Source organism: Ailuropoda melanoleuca, chromosome 4 (assembly GCF_002007445.2).
Source record: "Ailuropoda melanoleuca isolate Jingjing chromosome 4, ASM200744v2, whole genome shotgun sequence".
Taxonomy (NCBI): Eukaryota; Metazoa; Chordata; class Mammalia; order Carnivora; family Ursidae; genus Ailuropoda; species Ailuropoda melanoleuca.
Genome location: NC_048221.1, coordinates 67,723,013 through 67,744,412, shown reverse-complemented (window position 1 = coordinate 67,744,412; position 21,400 = coordinate 67,723,013). Strand labels below are relative to the sequence as shown.

The following is a 21,400-nucleotide window of genomic DNA, read 5'->3' as shown; positions in this document are numbered from 1 at the left end:
CCTTAGGCACAGTGTCCACTCTCAAGAAATCTCAGTCTGTGGGGGAAGAAGACAGTCGTTTCTACAGTGTATTTATAATGGGCGTTGGTATAGAGTGACAGAGGGGAAACGACAGGGAACAGTCACTTCTGCCCAGGAGGTGAGGGAGGAGAAAGAGTGACCCGCGGCCAGGCCTCTGGGCGGGCCCAGTGGGCAGCTCGTGGGCAGCAAGGGCACAGGTCTGACGTCTGGAGAACAGGGAGTATAAAGGTGGCAACCTTCGGGCAGTGAGGGGAGGGGCAAGTATCAGAAGTGGTTACGCAGCCAGCCGCCAAGCCCCTTTGTAAAGACAGCCCCTCCCAGCAAAAGGCAGGTCTGGGCATCGAAGGTGTCAGGGAAAATGTGGACTTCAGGAGCAGAAAGACCCTCCCAATGCATGCAGTGGGGCAAGTAATTCACATGCTCTGAGACTCACAATTATCAGAATAAACAATCAGAACAAAAGCTACCTTGCAGGGCTGTTCTGAGGATTAAATAAGCTATGGAGAAGCCCCTGGCAAAGCTTCTGGCCTACGGCCAGTGATCCTGCAGTGACCCAGTAAGACATGATGGGGAGAAAACACAGTTGAGCTGGCAGTCAAACCCCAGCTCCACCATTAAGAACCGGTACAACCTGAGGAAGACTACTTAATACCTCCGAGCCCCAGCCTCTCAACAAGAGCGGGAATAACGTGTGCCCTGTTAACAGGCTTAAACATTCTCTCTGCATGGCAAGCTTTTCTGATCATTCTGCTGTTCCACATGACCCACTGGCCAGTGTGGGGCTGGCACACAGGCCACATTCGTGGTCAGGAGCCAGGACTCAAAGTCAAGCACAGGCTGGAGGGAGGATGCATGAGCTAAAGAGCCTGGGTAACTGTGTTTCTGGAATTCCTCTACAGAACCTTCCACTTCAGAAGTCGGTTACCTCCTCCTGCCTCCTCCAGCACCACATGGCAACCTAGCCAGTTCAAAGCAGCGTGGAAATTTACTCAAGGTGGCCTCTGAACCTCCACCCTAAGGCAGGAAGCGCCACGGTGCCAGGTTTCCAGGGGGAAGGTTCCCCTCTCTACGCAGGGCACCCACGGCACGCGGACACCACTGGTATAATAAACATGCAGAAAAGACACACCTGGGCAGCTTCAGACACAAGGAAGGGCCCCCTGAGAAACCTAGCAGGGTCCTGGCCACCCTGATGTGAAGGGCGGCCCCCGACCCACCGCCATGCCGGCGAGCTCACACACGGGCTCCCTGAGTGTCCGGCCCCACAGAGCACCTGCATGGGCAGCTGGGCGGGTGGCCTCACCACGTGCTGCTAGCCACAGCGACACACATAGCCACGGGAGCCTGCGGGAGCTTCCCCGAAAAGCGGCCCCTACACTGTGCCAGGCTTGGGTTACAGAGGCTGGCTCCTGCTACCGCCGCCCACAGTGGCTCTAAGATTACACGAGCTGGACATCGTCCAGGCAAACCTACTGTTTGTTTTCATCCTCTTTGAAGGAGACTTAAAAAAAAAAAAAAAAGGAGTCCCAGTTGTAGAGAGGGGAGCCCTGCCCCCACCCCCTCCTCCTCTTTCTGGGGAGCAGGGCCTACCTCACAAACATGATTTTTTTGCTGGCAGGGGACCTGGGCCCTCACCACCAATGGGCCCCTGCAGTCTCCAAACAGGAGGGTCCCGTGCGAGGAGGCAGCGGTGGCTATGGGTGCAGGCGCACATCAATCACCACCCCTCCAGGGAGAGCCAGACACCCATCCTCCTGCTTCTGTTTTGACAGTCTCATCCCTGGAATCTAAGACCCCTGAGAGAGAAGGAAGGGAAAGATGACGTGACTCCCAGCCCCCCGTGCTGTTTCCAGAGAGGGGCCCCAGCCCCTTGAGACAGCATCTGGCAGTCTGCAGGTGTGCAGTGGGCAAAGCGGTGCAGTCCAGAGCAGGAGACCCAGGTACCTGGGCATTAGCTCCCTGGTCAGTCATGGGTCTCCTCCAGTATGTGTGGTTTTGGTGAAGGAGTTGGCATGGGGCCCTCGGGGTAGAGAAATAATGGAGGGAGGGAAGTCAGCAGGATGGGAGTGTCCATTTCCTGGCCTGGCCCAGGGACTGGGTCTAACCCCTACTCAGAATGATAAAGAAAGAAAAAGACATCATATAACAGACCTTAGGAGACTTGGGCCCAGGGACAAGCAGGTATACAGTGTGTGGGAGAGGGGCTACCCCTTCCTATCCCCATTCTGCATGGAAACAGGGGTAGCTAAGTCCTTCCTTTGGGACTAAGAGAGCAGAATGTCACAGTGGACTGGCTTCTGAGCATACTGAAGGCCCCTTCTGGGACCCCCAGTGATGACAACAACAAATGGGGGCAAGATTGTGCCAATGCCTGTCCCTCTGCTCACAGGGACCAGCGATGCCTGAGAATGACCCTCCTGAGACCTCAGGAGTCTGGAGTCCTGCAGGAACTAAGTGGTTTTGTGCTAAACCAAGAGATAGGGAGACCTCATGAAAATCACCTGAAAGCAGAGGGAAGAGGGCCGTCAGCTTTGTTCAAGGGAAGGGCAGGAGCTCCAGGGAGATGGGGCAGGGGCTGCACTGGGCAGATGAAGAGGGGGCTGCTGGGGCAGGGGGAGAGTGGTGTCAGCTGAGGGGGGCTGGGCAGGCAGACTGGTCATCAATGGGCAGCACAACCAGGGTCCACACTCGATGCAAATTTGTGACAAGAGGTCAAGCTCCTTCAACAAAGCTTTCTCTGACTCTAGGACTGAGGTGAAGCACAAAGGCAGGTCTTCAAAAGGTCTGCTAACCAGCACTTCGTCTCCTTAGAACCAAAACCAGACTCTGACCATATACAGCACAAGTGTTCAAAGGCTTAGCCAAGCCTTTGTTTGGCAAATGATAGCACGTGGCCCCTCTGGGTTTACCAGATTGCTGCCCTAAGAGTCACTGTGTCAGGTCTGGAAAACTGCCCCAAACTTCTAGGGAGGGATGGACAGCAGGAACCCCAACTTCCATGACACTGGCCAATCTCAGGGTACACTTAGAAAAATGGGGATTTTCCTAATTATAAATGTAATTCATGGGGCTGTAAAAACCCCACAGTATCCACACAAAGGAACACTACTTAGGAATGAAAAGGACTAAATCCTAATACCCACAACTACCACGGATGAACTACAAAACAATAACAGGCTCAAAGAAGCCAGACAAAGAGAGTACATACTGCAAGATTCCACGGACATAAACTTCTAGGGGATGCATATGGAATAACAGTGTCAGAGAATGGATCAGTGGTTGCCTTGCAGGGATGGAGGGAGGGGATTACGAAAGGCGTGATGGATATGTTGTGGGGGTGATGGATATCCATTATCTTGATGGTGGGTGTCGGTTTCAAGGATGTGCACATAGGTCAAAACTTACAGATTGTGTACTTAAATGTGTGCAGGTTATGTGTCAATTAGATCTTAATAAAGCTGTTTTTTAAAAAAGGCATTCATATTGATTATAAGAAAAAATACAGAAAAATATTAAATCTCCCATAATTCGATCAGAGCTGACCAGAAACAACATTTCAATAGTTTCCTTCCAGTACTTCCTCTATACACAGACATAAATAATATACGGATTTGTTTTTATGTACAAGACAATCTCTTTTTTTTAGAAAGTTTTATGTCCTGATTTTTTTTTTTTCATTTTAAAATGATACATCCTGAATGTTTTTTGTTTGGTTTTAAACGTCAATCCCTAAGGCACACTGAGACGAGGAGGCAGGAACAAGCAGGTCCCTGGGGAAGCGAAGAGCAGCAAGGAGAGGGGTGGAGCCCCCACAGCGAGCCTGTCTTGAGGGGCCAGGTGGACATGAGACAGGCCGCAGGGCATGGGTCCCTTACCCTGAGCGACAGCCTGCCTGAGCCTCTGGGAGTGTCAGCACCCCTTCCTTTGGATCAGTCCACTCAAACCCCCTTGCACTCTAGATCAAGCCGAAATGACAGTGCCACATAGCCAGTACCTGTTCCATCAAAATTTGCCGAAGGAATCTAAAACAATGTGATGACCTGCCTATTCGCCTAACACCTCTCCCATCCTCACTCTGGCCCCTGGCTCTTTCCCTCTAGTCCTCCCCTCCCTTTACCCCCCTTCCAGCTCTGGCCGCCATCCTTCCTGCCTTCTTCATTTAGCCTTAGTTAAACATCCTGAGAAATGCTCTCGAGGGCTCGACCGCACTCTGGCATGAGAATGACTCATTCCCCTTATTGGATGTTTAAATTGCTTCCAAATTTTCATCTTTATAAATAACATTGTGAGGAACATCCTTGCATAGAAACTTTTTGACTGCAGATTGCATTGTTTCCTTGGGAAAAATTCCTAAAAGCAGAATCACCAGGATAAAGGGATGAATTCTTTTAAGGGTTCTGGGACATTTTGCCAAAGCTCTGGCAGACGGCTCTTACCTTCCCCTCCTAAAGGCACAGGGGAGTCCTTGCCACACATGTCCGTCCACTTGCGCTGAGCACCACCATCCACAAAAATAAAAACAATACACACCAAACGCTTGCTAATTTGATAGCAAAAATTAGTATCTAATTTTAATATGCACCTATTTGATTACTGTAAGATTGTCCTTTTTCACACTTACTGCCATTTAAAATGAACTCATATCGGGGCACCTGGGTGGCTCAGTCGGTTGTTGGCGTCCGACTCTTGATTTCAGCTCAGGTCATGATCTCAGGATCCTGAGATCAAGCCCTGCTCAGCAGGAGTCTGCTTCTCTCCCTCTTCCTCTGCCCCTCCCTCTCACCACTGTGTGCACTTGAGCTCTCACTCTCTCTCTCTAAATCTTAAAAAAAACCAACAAATTCATATCCTTCACCCACTTTCCTACTGGCAAGTTCATTCATAATAAGACTTCTTCATATCAATTATTAGATTTGTTTACGTAAGACAGTATGTGTCATACACATTGCAAGGGTTTTTTTCTTAGTTTATCAGCTGACTTTTGATTTTGTTTTTGGGCTTCTTCTCTTGGCATACTTGAGTTTTTATTTCCCCAGATGAACAAACAAAACAACTGTAGAGTTGTGGTTTCTGCCTCTGGTGTCATGTATAGAAAGATCTTTTTCATCAGATAATTTCTCAAATACTTAAAGTGAATTTAATAATTTCATTTATAAATTTAACATATTTTGGGGAGTATATTTTGAGGTTTGATGAGTGAGGGACCTGATGGTTTCCCACGTGGTTAAATATCAACTAAATCTGTTAACTTCTATTTTCCAGGCTTTCTAGTCTGTTCCATGGGTATGTTTTTCTATTACTATCTCAATATCAAAATGTTGAAATTATGGCAAATTTATAATATTTTAGTATCTGGTGCATTATCCACCCAGATTCTGCCTGGGATCTATGTTAAATCCATAATTTGGGAACAACTTAAATATGTAAGCTCTTGCTCCCTCCCTTCCAGAATCACGCTAAACATCTGTATTCGTACAATTGCCCTTTTGTGTCTCCGGCGCCACGTTATCGTGTTCCGCAGGCGGGTTCTACACGTTTCCTACTAAGTGCCCTTCCTAAGTATCCGCCTTTGATTCTGTCACGAGTGGAAGAGCTTCCCCATCACTTCTCCCGCCTGGCTCATGGGCGGAGAGGCTGCACTGCACACACTTCCGCGTGGAGGCCCTGTCCCTGCGACTTCCCCCAAGCCAAGCACGGCTGGTTTCAAAGCCCTTGCTGAGTGGTCACCCCTGCAGCGCCCCAGGGCCATGACCAACAAAGTGGGCCAGCCTTTCCTGCAGGGAGCCCGCCTTCCCAGTTCAGCTGCAACCCTACTTCTACAAACTCCTCTGCCCACTTCAGCCCTGCACACCATCCATGTCCTGTCCCATCAGACACAGCTCGTCCGGCACGTGCCTCAGCCCTCCTCCCTCCACCCCCTGTGCCTCCCTGACTGTCGAAGTGGCATTCACCCCTCTGATCCATCAGTGGCTGCCTCCATAATCGAACTCCTGGATCCCCGCGGGGAGTGCATCTTATGGAGTAACCCCTATTTCGGTCTACTTTATGATGAGAGTTATTCACACGTCTGTGTGCTATCAGGTGATGCCACGAAGGCCCGACCCACATCTAAGTTCTCCAGCCTTAAATCACACTGCCGTGCACATGGCTGCAACAAACGCGTGTGGACAAACTAGATGAAGGAAACTGGAAACGTGGGTGTGCAGCAGCCGCTCGTCCCTGCTCATTCCTCAAGCCAAAAGGAAGGAGTACTCCAGGAAGACAGGGAGGCTCACGGGGATGAGGACAAAGGAGTGCCTGTGCCTTTTCAGAGTCGATGGGACACAGGCCAGCCCAGCCTTGCACTCTTGGACTCTCCCCAAACAAGGTCTCGGGCTCCTCCCTCCCTCAAGAAGGTGGAAGCCTCCGTCTTGGAAATCAAATCTGCCAAACCATAGCCCAGACACACTCTGGTGAAGGCCAAAGGCCTCAACCCCGGCCACACAAAAGATTCACCTGTAAAGCTTGTTAAACACAAACTATGGTCCCACCCAGACCTCCTGAGTCAGCCTGGTAGGTGAGGCTGGGGCAGCCACAAGTGGTGCTGGTACCAGGCCAAGGCACGGCCCAGGGAAGCGCACTTCCATCTCCGTGGCCTGCCCTGAACAAGACAAAGTAGACAAGCAAAGGAGAAGGAAACCAACATTTGACAATGCCCAGAGGCGAGGCACTGGGCTAGGAAGGCACTTGACATGAATTAGCTCATTCCCTCAGCAAACCTGTATGAGTTATTGCCCCAACTTATAGATGAGGAAACATGTTCAAAGGTGTATGTCTCACCCCCAAGTGACCAGGTTGGGACTAGAACCAAAAAAACCAAAAACAAAACAACAACAACAAAAAAACAAAACACCACCACCAACAAAAAACCCATATTTGAGAAATCCAACCTTTTCGGGTTTAGCTAATATTCTGAAGCTCCTAAAATTCCCTAGCATCTATCTCTCACACATCTGTGAGAGATACCTAAGCCTGAGTACCCAAGCACTTGGATGTAAAACCAAGGGCTGTCTGCCTTCAATGAACAGGTTGTGGCCAAGGTGGAGACAGTCTTTCCAGGGTCCCTGCTTTCCTCCAGCCCCAGTCTGCACCTGTGCATTGCTGAGCCAGCCCACTGAGTGGTCCTTTCCTACCCACACAGGTCATCCCCACCTGTGTGACTCTGCTCACTGCAGTTCCCTGGGTCAGGAGGTCCCTCTGTCACGCTTGCTGCCCAGGCCAGTCACTCCGCCACTAGGGCCTCATTACGACTTTTTTGGGCTTTTGGCACTTTTGCCTATACAGGCCCTCTCCTCTATTAAAGAAAAATTAAAAAGTATATGTTACAATTGCATCAGCATAAAGATGACTATATACTAAAATATCTTGTTGAACCTAAAGTTCATGTTTCCCTTCTGATTTTAAAAGAAATTAAAACCTTTAAAAGAAATTAAAACCCTAAAACTATTATGGACCCTCAGCATCATGCCGCCCATATCTACTGTGCCAGTCAGCTCCATCCTACCATGAGCTCAGTGGGGTTCCTTGGAAACGCCCCATGGAAGACCCAGCTCAAGCCTGGCCAGTGTCTCCATAACCCTGACCCCACACACCCTGCCCCAGTGGAATCCTCTGCCCTAGCCTGTCACACCCGCTGCACTTATATGGATATATCTGGACTACTGTACGGGCCGTGAGCTCCACAGGGGCCTCGGTAAGTGTGTACTGAAGGAACACCGAATAGAATAAACAGACGTGAACTTTGACCAGATGAACTGAGAAGTTTGTTTGAGAGACTTCTGTCTGATTTTCTTGTGGCTGTGTATTTCATATTCAAACTAGCTCAACACCTAGCTATCTCTCACAGGTGAACAGGAGGCCAAGGTACCCTTCACGACTGAGTTACTGAGGGAAAGACATGGCCACAGGAGACCCAGAGCCTTCTGCTGGGGTCCAGGTGAAAGAGGAGGGTCTGAGGTGCCTCATGGTCCCTATGTGGCTAAGACAACCGGTATATTTCTAATACTAAAGCTATATTGGGGTCAGGTTGGGCGAGGAGGGTGGGCAAAAAAAAAAAAAAAAAATAAAGCTATATTGGGCTGTGACACCTCAAACCCTTTGGAAGTAGTGCAGTGGCCAATGCTTGGGATTCTTTTTAATGCCTGTGAGCTAAGAAAAAAGTGAATCCGGAATTAGAAAAAACTAAGCAATAATTAATCACTGGAAATTTGGTGTTATTTAGCCTGCTACATCTTTTACATTTATCTTCATGTTTGGTTACCTCTTTCAGACCATATTCTCTTAATTTATATATATTTTTTTCAATTGAAGTATTTTTATTCTAAAAAGAAAACATTTGGGAGGAGAAAACTACACTCGATCTCACTGCTGGGGTGAAGCCTCATCCATTGCAAAAGCATCCTGATCCCAGGCACCCCCTCGTGGAACACACTGAAATTGCAAGCAAAGTACCGGCCAGGAAAAAGCAAACTGCAAAAGGGCACATCCACTTTTTTGTTTTAAAGGCTATAAATATGCAATCTCCAAACATATATCCTTAGTTCTTTGCATGTGAATTCCTGATCTACAAGCATTATCTGGAAAGGGCATCAATATTATGTCACATACATACACAGGTCATTTTTCTTTTCAATACTTGTAGTGGTGACTAAAGGAAAGTTACCTAGATGAGCTTCAAAATTCATAGTGTATTCTTGTTTACATATATTTCCCTCATTGATGGCTCATTAAAATATAGTTACTGCCATGTGAAAGGTTTCCCAAATTGTTCGATGTTACAAAGAGACCCTCCTTCTCAGAAAGACGAGGCACTCTGTCTTTAGGGGAGAACCTACAGCCTTTACGAAACCAAACACCATGGCAGGCCATTCTGGACCTTGCTCATTGATGTGAGTTCAGATGGGAATTCCAGTTTGGTTGGCAGTAGGGGGCTTAAACCATAACTTTGTACAAAAGACTCTATGTCCATCAGAAGAGCAAGGAACTGGTAGAATATCAACATGATGTCTCAACAGAAGTGTTTACTTGGGAATGGGGGAGAAACAAGAACAGATGATGTTTGGGAAGCACCTGCTCCTGCAGCTAATCATGCTGGTACATGGTGAACAGTTCACAATAGGATGGCCCCATGGAGCCAAAAAGACTCAGAACACAGCCCCCTTGGTCTCCTCGGATGGGGACAAGCACATCACTTTCAGCTCCCTGAGCTTTCGTTTCCTCACCTCAAAACGGGAACCATCATTTCTACTTTTAACGGTATTCCCAGAATTAGTGGGATAATATATTCCTTAAGTGCATAATAGTACCTGCAATATAGTACGTGCTCAGCCAATGGTGGCTCCAAGCCAGTCTCCCTCACAGTACCACTTCAGTTTTTATTCTCACAGATGGTAATGATGTGAAATGTTGGGGTTCAGAGAAAGAATTCTTGAGACATCTTCAGTGCAAAAACGGTGGTTTTATTAAAGCATGGGGACAGGACCTGTGGGCAGAAAGGGCCACACTGGGGTTGTGTATACTTTCAAGTTGGGAGGGGGTTAGGGATAGCATTAAGTCTCTAAGGAATTTGGAAGCGACCTTGATAGGCTAGCTGTTGTTAGGAAAAGGCCATTTATTACTGTCCAGTAAACTTTTAGTCATGAGACCCTTCAGATGTGTATCATGGGCCATATACTTGGGGAATGATTACTAACACATATCTTGGGGGTGGAGGGGTCAAGGTAAAGATGGTTTCCAAAGGGATTTTCATATATTAAAGTAGACCTGCAGGATCCTGGAGGTCAGGCTAACGTCAAGCTAAGGTTGCCTTTTGCCTCTAGCAAAATATTAACATCGAGGCAGTTGAGTTCCTGCAGGAGGTCACCCTGCCTGTTTCAAGGACTTGTCAATGGGCTAGCTGCAAGCTGTAAGGAAGTTTAATTTTTTTCTGTATTTCTTTGGCCTTTGCTCTCCACAGCAATGGCAGCCATTTAGCTTTTATTCCTTCAGGTGAGCATGGGGCTAAGTATGTGCTTACTGTGGGCAAGGCATGTTACCGACAATAGCAGTCCAGCCAGTCCACACAACATGCCTCTGAGGTGGGTACTAGTCCTTTCCCCATGTTCCAGATGGGGAACGGAGGCACTGAGAGACCACACGCTGGAAAATGGGAGAGTCAGGCTTTGTGAGCCCCCAATAACAAGGACTTATTCTAACTAGAAATGTATTAATAAAAAGGGGCTAATTATAATAAAATGTCATTTCTAACTCACTCTTATCCACGGGTGACAGCATATCTGCCATTTCCTCATAACTATCACCTTTGCTTCTCCCAACAAACCTGGGAGTCATGTATCTCAATCTCCCAGTGTGCAAAGGAGGAAAGTGAACCCAAGGGTGTCCTCAAGGTCACCCAAACAGCCAGGGACCTGCCAGGGTGTGGTCAGCCCAGCCTCCAGTCCTGCCCTTCCACCTGCCACCTCCACCTGTGACCTTCCTCTGCTCTCCTTTCCTCCAAAAGCTGCTGCAGCCTGGCCAGGAGAGGCAGGAGGGATGACGGGCCTCCACGTAGACTCCAGTTGTGGGTGGGAAGTCAGGGAGGTGGACTCAGGGGGAAGGTGACCAGCAAACAAGGAGCCCCTCCCATGCCCCAGGCCCTGTGCACACCCAAGGGAATAATATGGCAAAAGTGTTCACTCCATAAGTAAAACCCTGGGGGTGTTATAAAGACACTTCCCAGCCATTGCCAAGTTAACAGTTCAAGACAGGTTAAAAACAAGGCAACACAAGGACACTGGATTCAAATTCCTGCTCCACTGTGTATGACTGGCAATTTAGGTAAGTCCCATAACCTCTCTGGGCCTCAGTTTGCTCCTCTGTAAAATGGGCATAAGAAGAGTGAGGGGTGAAGCAACCATGATAGCACCTCTAACTAACAGCAATAGAGCCAACAACCATTCAGTGCTTGTGCAAGCAGAGGGGTAAGTGCCTGCGTTGTTTTCAAGGGGAAATCATCTCTTGAGAGAAATCGGTGGGGGGAGTGAAGCTGGGTTCACAGCTCTTTCACTCACTAGCTGAGGGACCTTGGCCAAGTTACCTCACTTCTCTGGGCCCTAGTTTCCTTATTTATAAGAGGCACACAGTGACCGTAAGGCTTCAGTGAGAGAAGGTGAAACACCCAAAATGGCGCCTGGCGTTCAACAGGTAGTCAATACAGTGACTGGCTCTGACATCACCGGGTCTCTGGGCTGGAAAGAGACTCTTCTAATCACACCCATACTCACACTTCATTCCTTTAAAGCACAAGATCGGTGGTGGAGCGGAGGGGCGTGTGGGATTATGCAACAAGCAGCCTGGCTCATCCAGTGTTTATACACTGCACACACACACAAAACGCAGAGTCTCATTTTATACGGTTGGAAGGCCTGAAAGAAAAACATCTGTTGCTGGTAGAATTATTATTCCAGTTTACTTCATAATATACAATCAGGGCACACCCTCCGAAATTGAAGAAAGAGAAACAGCATTACATATAAGTTAAGTCCTATTTTTAATTCCTAGAAGGGAGGTGCTGTAGAAATCCGAGGTGAATCACTTAGAATATATTGAATCACTATTACATTCTCCTTTTTAAAAGATATGGATTTCTTTGATGGGTTTCTAAAACATGACCTGCTGGGCCCTGCATGGACTGTCACATCCCACCTGGAGTTAGAGGGTGGGCTCTTCTCTCCTCACCTCCAGCATCCACCTTGGAGCTTCCAGTTAGGGGCCACCAGGTTGCTTTAAATAGTCCCTCTCTGGAGGGGAAACAGTTACTTTAAGCGGGAGAAGGCCCATTTAGGACCAGAAAGGTGTGCGCCATCGGTCACCAGAACACCCCGGCCCACCAATGGGCTCAGAGTTGCTGAAGACAGTCTTTTCTGGAACCGTGCCTCAGCAATGCTTTTCTTGAACAACTGAAAATACAGTAATCCATTCAGAGGGGGACCTTGGCACTATACAAACACCTGAATTCATAGTAATTATGCTAAAAAACCTGTTTAAAGAGGCAAGGAGAAATATAGTTCAACAACTGACTGCTAATCAATTATGGTTCATGAAAGAAAAAAAAAAACCTGGCTCTTAACTTAGCAGCACGTTAACTCATGCTTCCTCTCCATGCCTACTAACCGAGGGCTGTTCAGCACGAACATGACACCACCAGGAGAGGAACAGAGAGAGAAAAGGTCTCCTGCGCAGAGAGAAAACAAGCAGACAACCCACCTTTCCTACTGAGGCAGGTCCCTGGGGACCCGATTCTCAACTACATGGTCTATAGACGAGGCAAGCGTGCAGGAACTATTTGTATGTGGCTTCACGCTGGTTTGCCACCTATTTTGAACAAAGCTCACGCTGGGGAAGTTTCTAATCTGGTTTCTGAGAGAAAGCAGGAAGGGGGCTGGGGCTCATGTCCATGGGGACTGAAATGAAAACCTGACCCATGAAAGATTCTGGGCCTTCTCTGAGAGCAGAATGACTGATTCTGTGAGACAGGGGCCAGGCCCACCGTGCCTGTGGCTACGTGCTGTGAATCTCACCTCTGCCTGCATCAAATACAACTTAAAAAAAAAAAAAAAAAAAGGCTGAGATGCCATTCATACCCCCCGCTTGTGTACTGCCTGCTGGAGGCTAGAAAACCAAGGACCATACTTCCTAGCCTCCATCCCTGCCAGGCTCCCCACACCAAGGAGTTTCCTGTGCATCTCTGCTAACAGACACTGCCTCCATGGAGGCACCAGGTTTTCCCATGGAGGGGGGCCGGGGGGGTGGTGACGTCCCAGAGCCTCCTCCCCAGCATCATGGATGTCCACTGAGCAGAAGGAGGGGCCCTCCGTGGAACAGGTCTGGGATGGGAGGCAGCAGCGCCCAGCTGGCCAGCTCTGCAGTGTGGCTCTGTGGGGGGAGGGGGGGTCACTCCTGCCAGCCTGACCAAGGGCCAAACTTCCAACAATTCTGTCAGCCCTGAATTTCCTGTTCAAGAATTTCCTGCCTAGAAAATCTTTTTCTGGGGCGCCTGGGTGGCACAGCGGTTAAGCGTCTGCCTTCAGCTCAGGGCGTGATCCTGGCGTTGTGGGATCGAGCCCCCACATCAGGCTCTTCTGCTATGAGCCTGCTTCTTCCTCTCCCACTCCCCCTGCTTGTGTTCCCTCTCTCGCTGGCTGTCTCTATCTCTGTCAAATAAATAAATAAAATCTTTAAAAAAAAAAAAAAAGAAAATCTTTTTCTGCCTAAACTAACTAGAGCAAATCCTGAATAACACAGTTGCTGAAGACTATTGACCAAGATGCAAGAAATCTCATCTGAAAAATAAATATATAAACATTTGGTGTGAAAAATTATTCCAGGCAGGACATATCAGAGAAGACAGGTACATACACAGGAAATCTACTTACGAGCTAGTACTTGGAAGGAACCAACCAGACAAACGTGCAAAAGAGCATGGACAAGACTGTTCACCGTCCTACTGTTACTAAGAGGCAAAAGGCTGAAAATAACCTAAGCAAACGTCCATCCCACAGAGGACTTGGAGAAATAAGCTGGGCCTACCCACACGATGGGAGTTCCTCATAGCCACACAAACGATGCGAAGGAAGAATATCTAATGATGTGAGAAAGGGACTCAACACACACCACTAGCTCTGAAAAGGCAGCACAAAACAATGTAGACATTACTTCTCTGCATTAAATATGTACTTTTGTACACACACACACACACACACACACTCGCATATTCAGTATAGCCCAGACAGAAGTTTGGGAGGGTATGTGCCCAAATCTATCATGATGCCCACTCACATCCCACCCCCGGGTTCACTGGGTGCTGGAGACGGTGTGCTGGGCAGCACCTGGCCTCATGCCGCCTGAGGGAGCCACCAGGGAGCAGCCTGACTCTGACGAGCCAAATCACAAGTCGGGTCGGCACTCCCGCCAGCTGGCAGGCCTGCTCCGCGCCAAGTCCGCTGCCTTCTGGGCCTTCCCTGCTTGCTGGCCTGGCCAAGTCCTGCCTGCAGTCATCCCTTCACCACCTAGAGATGCCCCTGCGATGCCCCAGGACCCACGAAACACCAGCGATTTCAGTTCTAAGCGTTGTACCAGGGAAGCCTCGCTTACTTGAGCACCTCAACTGCGAGAACCATCTTTGCTCAGGAAGGCCATGAGGGAGACAAGATGACACTGGCCGAGCCTCAGAAAACAGTGACTCAGATCTGCAAAATGTTTTGTGTTTGTACTTGAAGAGCCCCCCTGACCCAGACAGCACACTGGAAATGCTACTACACGGTGATTTAAAATCTGGCTTCCAATGCAGCATGCGGCTGACACCCAGCAACCATCCAAACATACGTGACCACTTCAGATCCTGTGCAGACAATCCCAGTTCGCAGAGAGTGAGTCACCACCAGGTGAAGTGGCCTGACCGAGTGATTCAGGCGTCAAGCGCATGGGTCTGGCCCACCAACAAACCCCGTCCTCCTCCTCGCTTCCATGAGCAGAGTTAGCGCTTGTGGCTTCCAAGTCATAAATCCTTCACGCAGAGAAGACCCACGAAAAAGTTCTCACTACCACTTCTTGGGGAGAGGGAGGAAGACAAGATAAGTAATTAAGCTATTAAAGCAAGATGACAGAACGAACCTCAGGATGAGGAGTGTGGTATTAAACCCAGGTGGGAAGAGCAGGAGCTGAGAGGGTGCGGGGCTTCGGAGCAGCTCGCTGCATGGCCCACGTCAGCTGCAGACCAGGAAGGAGAAGTCAAGACGCCCAGCTCTGTACTAGTCCTGGGGACAAGAGTGGCCCCATGCCTAGTGCTCCTGTCCCTGCACCTGTCGGGGGCAGATGTTGTGCGTGGCCACACAGCTGCAACCAACCAACAGGAGCTAACCTGCCCGAGGCTCAGAGCTGCATGTACAGCCTCACTGACAGGCATCCTCCCATGGGCACTTCTCTCCTGAGGGGCCAAGGGCAGAAACCAGCCCTGAGCATGCAGTTCGGCGTCGGTCTGCAAACCCGGAGTGAGTATGAGCAAGCCCTATGAGCCTATACAGACCTCCACCTGGCCCCAGAGGTCCCTGCACACCTCAGACTCACCCGTCTCAATGGGACAGTGGAGTGGCTTCACAGAAATATAGTCAACCTGGAGCCTGATTTTAAGAGACTAAGTTAGTGTTATGTATACTGTTTGATAATATTTAATTCTAAAGAAAAGATAGCAAAGGGGTTGGATGGCTGACTTGTAAGATATGTTTAGTACAGACGAAACTCATTAAGGAGAGCACATGTGCATTAAACATAGACAGAAAGGTGTGGAAGGACAAGAGATACCTAATATTCATGAGGCACTAAATATACCCAAGGCAGCTGGGCAGTAAATATTCATGATACACTAAATGTTCAAAAGGTACTAAATATTCATGATATATTCATATGCATGAGACTAAATATATAAGAGGAACCTAATATTGGTTGCAGTTTGGTTACCCATTGGTGACACCCATTCTGATCCTCTAAACCAGGGCTGCTCATCAGGCTCACTGGGGAGCCACAGAGGTGGCAGGGCAGAATTGTCCCCATGTCACACCACTGGAACAAGAGTGTGTGTGTGTGTGTGTGTGTGTGTGTGTGTGTGTGTGTGTGTGTGAGACTGGCCCAGGGCACCTCCCATTTGTGGCCCTGCCGCTAGTGCCCGAACTCTGCTCCGTGTAGCCACACGTTAGCAGCGACACTAACGCTGCCGGGAGAGGTGGAGCACGTGAATGTGGTGCAGCCTGGACTCGGGTGCTGAGGGTCTTCCACCTCCTCGCACCCTCTCCTACCCGCGCCACCTTCGCCATCTCCTCCCCTTACTTCTCGCTGTGTGCTTCCCACAGGCTGGCTACCACTAGCCCTGCTCAGGAGCCCTGTGCAGCAGATTTGCTCACTTTCCTTAAATGCCATCAGCTCTCAGATGCAGAAGGACCCTTTATTGCTTCCGGGTACTTACTAGGGGGTCCTAACTAGGAATTATAATAAGTGCCCTTTCACCTTCTTAAAAAAACAATGGAAGAATAATAGTCATAAATATTTTATGAAACATTTCTTCTGCTGATACGGTACCTCAAGTGATATATGTGTGTGTGTGTGTGTGTGTGTGTGTGTGTGTGTGTGTGTGAATCACCCCCCACCCCACTCTATGGGGTGCCTGAGGTTGCAGGGACTCTATGTGGCACAGCTGAGACCAGAGCCCTGACTGCCTCCTTGTCTGGACCACCTGCTTTAAGGAAGCAAAACACCTCTGACATTTTCATATCCCACATTCAGGATGGCTGTTCTGACAGCAGTTTCTTGGAAAACTCACACACCACAGTTAATGCTTCTATTGCCTCCCACAGACATGAGAATTTGGGGTTACAAACCATGGAGAGACTGGTGTATGGACCTCAGAGGTGAGGCCAAGTATTCTGGAAGTTCTCAAACCTCATACATTTACAAATCAGCCTCACCCACCAGGGCCAGGAAGAGGCCTGAGCAAATAGCTTTCTACTCCTCACCTTTCAAAAGGATCTTTTGTAATTTGTTTTCACAGATACCTTAATCATAAGAAAAAACTTGAGAGTGCTTCCTCCCAGGAATGTGCTCAGAACAGGGCAAGTGTCTGCATGGAGTCAGGGGCTGACACCAGTGAGGAGGGACCCCTGGCTGTGTGGTTACACCTGTCTCACTGTGTCTTGTCAATTAGCCACTAAAGTCCCATGGCATCTTCTGGTTCATGACCCGCTGAGCTCAGAATTATAGGTAATAGCACGTTAAAGCAATACAAAGAATTCTCAGGTAATTCCTCAGAATTACAAATGGGTCTCAAGGACCACTGACCTGACCTAAAAGTTTAAAATTATTTTCCAGATACAAATATCTATAGAAGAAAACAGGGTTAGATGAAAACTCCTCTGATTTCCATTGTGTAGGAAAAACACAAGGAAGTTAGAATGCTGCCCTTTCCTGTTCTACCTACAGATGACAGTAACTGTCCAGTGTTTACAGGTACCTAGACAACGAACAGGATAAGCATGATACCAGGAAGGGTCAAGCCACGAGAGCGTCCTGAAAGGCCACCCGTGGTTAGGGTTTCTGTCTCTAGGCACTCAAGAACCCCTTCTCATGGAAAGTTATCTTTCATCTCACATCCATGTGGCTAAGTCTTTTTTTTTTTTTTAAGATTTTATTTATTTAAGAGAGAGACAAAAAGAGCACAAGTGGGGTGAGGGGCAGAGGGAGAAGCAGGCTTCCTGCTGAGCAGGGAGCCCAATGCAGAGCCTGATCTGGGGACTCCGGGATCATGACCTGAGCTAAAGGCAGACGCTTAATTGACGGAGCCACCCAGGCGCCCCATGTGTGGCCAAGTCTTAATGTTACTTAAAGTCACCTCCTCCAAGAAGCCTTCCCTGACCACTTCACCTTCCACTGAACGTGAACAAAACCCAGAGCTTAGCTTTACAGCTTTAGGCTTCCTACAGGCTAATCTTATTCTCCAAATAATTCCTAAGCACCTTGAAGAAGCGACTAATTGTGACTGGGATTTTTCTGTATTTCTCCTATGCTTTTAGTAAATGCCAAGTACATGGTAGATCATTTTGATGATGAAGAAACAGCGGCATAAATAGGGGTGATAGTCTGAAAGACATTAATCCACACGAAACTGGTTTACTGGGCTGGACTCAGTAATGTGCAAGCAGAAAGCTAGTCTCTTCTCCCACCCACCACCAAAGCTTCAAAGCTGCTCTTTCCCCATTTCCTCCCAGCTTGTGACTGGCATCTCCAGCGGGTCCTGCAGCTTTCACATATTAAGAAGTCCAGTGCGTATAACCCAGGTCAGCCAGCCAAAAAGATGGAGAAAGGGGAGAGGAAGGGAACCTCTTCCCTATTTTCCCAATTTGTTCCTCCCTCTTTCCCACACCCACCAGGATGCATCTGATTTTTCCCCGGGGAGCAGGGGGTGAGGATAATACAAAAAGATGTGAAAAAGATGTTTGAATTCCCTTTGCATATCAAGAGGAGAGCTTGGAAGGGTTGATCCCAAAGCTTTATTCTAAGTCATAATGCACAGAGGACAGAAGATATGACCTAAGGAAGACCTGCCCCACAAGTTAAAATAATTAATTAATTTAAAAAAAAAAGCTCTTGGGGCACCTGGCTGGCTCTGTCAGTGGTGAAGCATGTAATTCTTGACCTCGGGGTGGTAAGTTTGAGGCCCACGTTGTCTGTAGAGATTACTTGAAAATAAAATCTTTTTTTTTAAAAGATTTTATTTATTTATTTGACAGAGATAGAGACAGCCAGCGAGAGAGGGAACACAAGCAGGGGAAGTGGGAGAGGAAGAAGCAGGCTCCCAGCAGAGGAGCCTGATGTGGGGCTCGATCCCAGAACGCCGGGATCAGACCCTGAGCCGAAGGCAGACGCCTAATGACTGAGCCACCCAGGCGCCCCTTGAAAATAAAATCTTATAAAAAAAAAAAAAAAAAAAAAAAGCTCTTCTGGTACTGAGAAAAGAGGAACCTGGAGGGACTGAGTCCCCCGCCCCTGTGCACCTTGCCTGGAGGAGAAGGGATGGTAAAGGAAGAAAAATCCCTTGCAGGTTGAGGGGAACACAGAAAGCATGGGAAGTTTTCATCCTGCTTCCTACTGGGAACACTGGGGACTGCTTGGTACAGCGAAAATGGAAGCGTAGCACAGTGCCACCCAACCTAGGCAGGTTTTCAGGTGCCCAGGAGAGACCTAGAAGAGACCCGGAGTGTGCAGAGCTCAAGGCCAGATGCAGGAGCCAGGTCCCGGCTATGGCTTACCCTGGTGAAACCCAACTGGACATACTCAGAGGAAACAGGGAAAGGAGGCTCAGTCGTGGTGAGGGGAAACTCGCCAGAGGACAGCAAGAGGTCACCCTCCAACACACTCTGAAATGACTACGACCTTCTGGTGCCCAGAGACAACCTGTGGGGAGAAGGGGCCCCCAAGGGTAACCCAGAGAGACTCAGACACTGACTCTCAAGGGACCAAGCTGCTTTAGGCTAGAGAGTGACTGAGGTAATACTACTTGACTTGGGCTCAGGAAAATCACAATCATGAATGGGGACTAAATATACCAAAAGGGAACCAAAGTCGTTTTGTTTGGAGTAGCAAAATTAGGTTCACTTATAAAACGTTTTGCATACGATGACTTGTGGCTGGTGAACTTTGCGGCTCCAAAAGAAACCCTCAGCAGGAAACATCTCTACTTTGGTTGAACTGCTTCTGAAGGGTCTTCATGCAACACAAGCAGAATTTAAGAGTGTCTGTATATGACAAGGCACAAGGCTAACCTCCAGAGGCAAAGCAGGTGGTTGCAAGCTTGCAAGGCGAATCCAGGACCCCCAAACCTTCACAGAAAACTTACCCTCCAGGAGGGCCAGTGCCTTCACACACATTCTCTCATTTAACCCTGCCAGCATCCCTGCGAGCTGGCTATTAGTACTCCCACTTTGCTGAACGGCAAACTGAGACTCCAGGACTCGGTGACGAGCTCAAGATGACCAGGCGGAGGGGCAATGTGAATAGGACAGCCAGCGTCTCACAGGCCCCACGTGCCTAGTCCCACGCAACAGCCAGATGCTATGAGCTACCTGGGCAACATCCATGGAGGGCCACCTTTTTTATTTTATAAATGAGGAAACGGATGCTTACAGAGGTTAAGAAACTGGACTCACAAAGCAAGTCTAGAGCTAGAGTGAGGCAAGTGAGGCAGGAACCTCAGGCACAATATTTAAGGGGATACTGAAAAACTCCCTAAGACGAACACTTAATGCAATATTTTAAAACATCAAAATGAACACAGAATCCACATTGTACTAAATATCACAATTTTAAGTAAAGATGGGATTCATATCAGTGATTTTTCCTTTTGCCTCAGGCTCCAATATGGCTCAGCACGGCACTGGGGCAGAGCCAGGAAACCAGCCACCTCAACCCTTCTCCACCAGCCCCCAAAGATAGGGATCCCAGACACCACTGCAGGGCCCTCTCCAGATGTTTCCCCTCAGTATTTTATAACCTCAAAGGGCCCTTAGGAGTGACCACCACGCTCCATAATTCCAGGTGGGGGGTGAGGGTGGCTGAGTTCAGGTTGAATACCAGAGGTCTAAACAGATTTAGTCCTTGGTCCCAAGCCTGTGTTATGTAAATGAAGGAAGCTTGCAGGCTTGAATAAGGAAGTAGGATATTTTAAGATATCAGCTTGAGAAGGTATGGGGTGGGCACTAAAAGGATCACACAGCTGCTTGTCTCCCACTTGATAAATTTCCTGGCTCAAAATTAAGTGTTCAGCAGTGACACGATGCCAGCTGTCAGCCTGTACTTACACAAGTCCAATTCGAACGGTGGCATTTCTTTTTCCTTGCATTTCAGAAGCCCAATGTTAGCTCATTTGAGTAACTACCTATGCTCTGATCACTTGTTAACCTCAAATTAAAGCCCTACCTGATATGAAGCATCTGTTCAAGACCTACTTAGTTGATTAAAAATTTGAACACTGTGGTGAGCAGTGCATAACGTACAGAACTGTCAAATCACTATGTTGTACACCAGAAACTAATATAACAACATTATATGTCAACTATAATTTTTTAAAAATCACACCCCCCAATTTGAATATCTCTTAGATCAAACCCCAAATCGCTTATTGGTGGCTTGTAATTGAAACCTAAAACCTATTTACAAATAAACCACTAACTAAAGCATAAGAAAGAGAGTGAATTTATCCGCTAATTTCTCCTGCAACGGCCTTCAGAGACGGCAGTCGCAAATACTTCGTATACTGACAATTCAAACCCGGCAAACTGCTGGGCTTCACCTCACAATTCAAAGTTAAGTCCAGCAAAGTGAGCAAGGGGAAACTTTGGGCACTTGGGTGAGCGGGCTGCCTCACCTCGGCCCGTGTCCGCGCTGCCCCAAGAGGCGGCCGCGGGGATCGCGCCCTCAACCGCCGGTCCGAGAGGCACCTGGGCGGGTGGGCTCTGCCCTACCGTCCCACACCCGGCCCGGCGTCGGGACGCGACTCAGTCCGCGCAGGCCCCGCCCGGGTCTCCCCACGCCACCGGTCGTCGGCCCACGCACACTTCGCGGCCAACGCGCTTCGAAACCACCCCGGTACCTGGCGCAGGAGCGTGGCCCAGACTCAGCGACGCGCAGGAGGGACACCGTCCTCAGGGCGCGGAGGAGACGTCTGCCGTGGGCGCGCGCGCGCGCGGCGGCCCCCGCCCGAAACCACTCCGCCACCCGCGCGGGAACGCTGAGGCCCGCGGCGCGACGCAGCAGGTGGCCC

The 21,400-nt window shown here is 48.8% G+C and overlaps 1 protein-coding gene across 1 annotated transcript in view; it reads right to left on the bottom strand.

Annotated features, from left to right (window-relative positions):
• Positions 1-21,376, bottom strand: part of CRACDL (CRACD like) — a 126,628-nt gene extending 105,252 nt beyond the window's left edge. The window contains 1 exon segment of the mRNA XM_034659014.1: positions 21,230-21,376. The gene's annotated coding sequence lies outside the window, so the exon portion shown is untranslated.
• Positions 21,377-21,400: the final 24 nt, after the last annotated feature.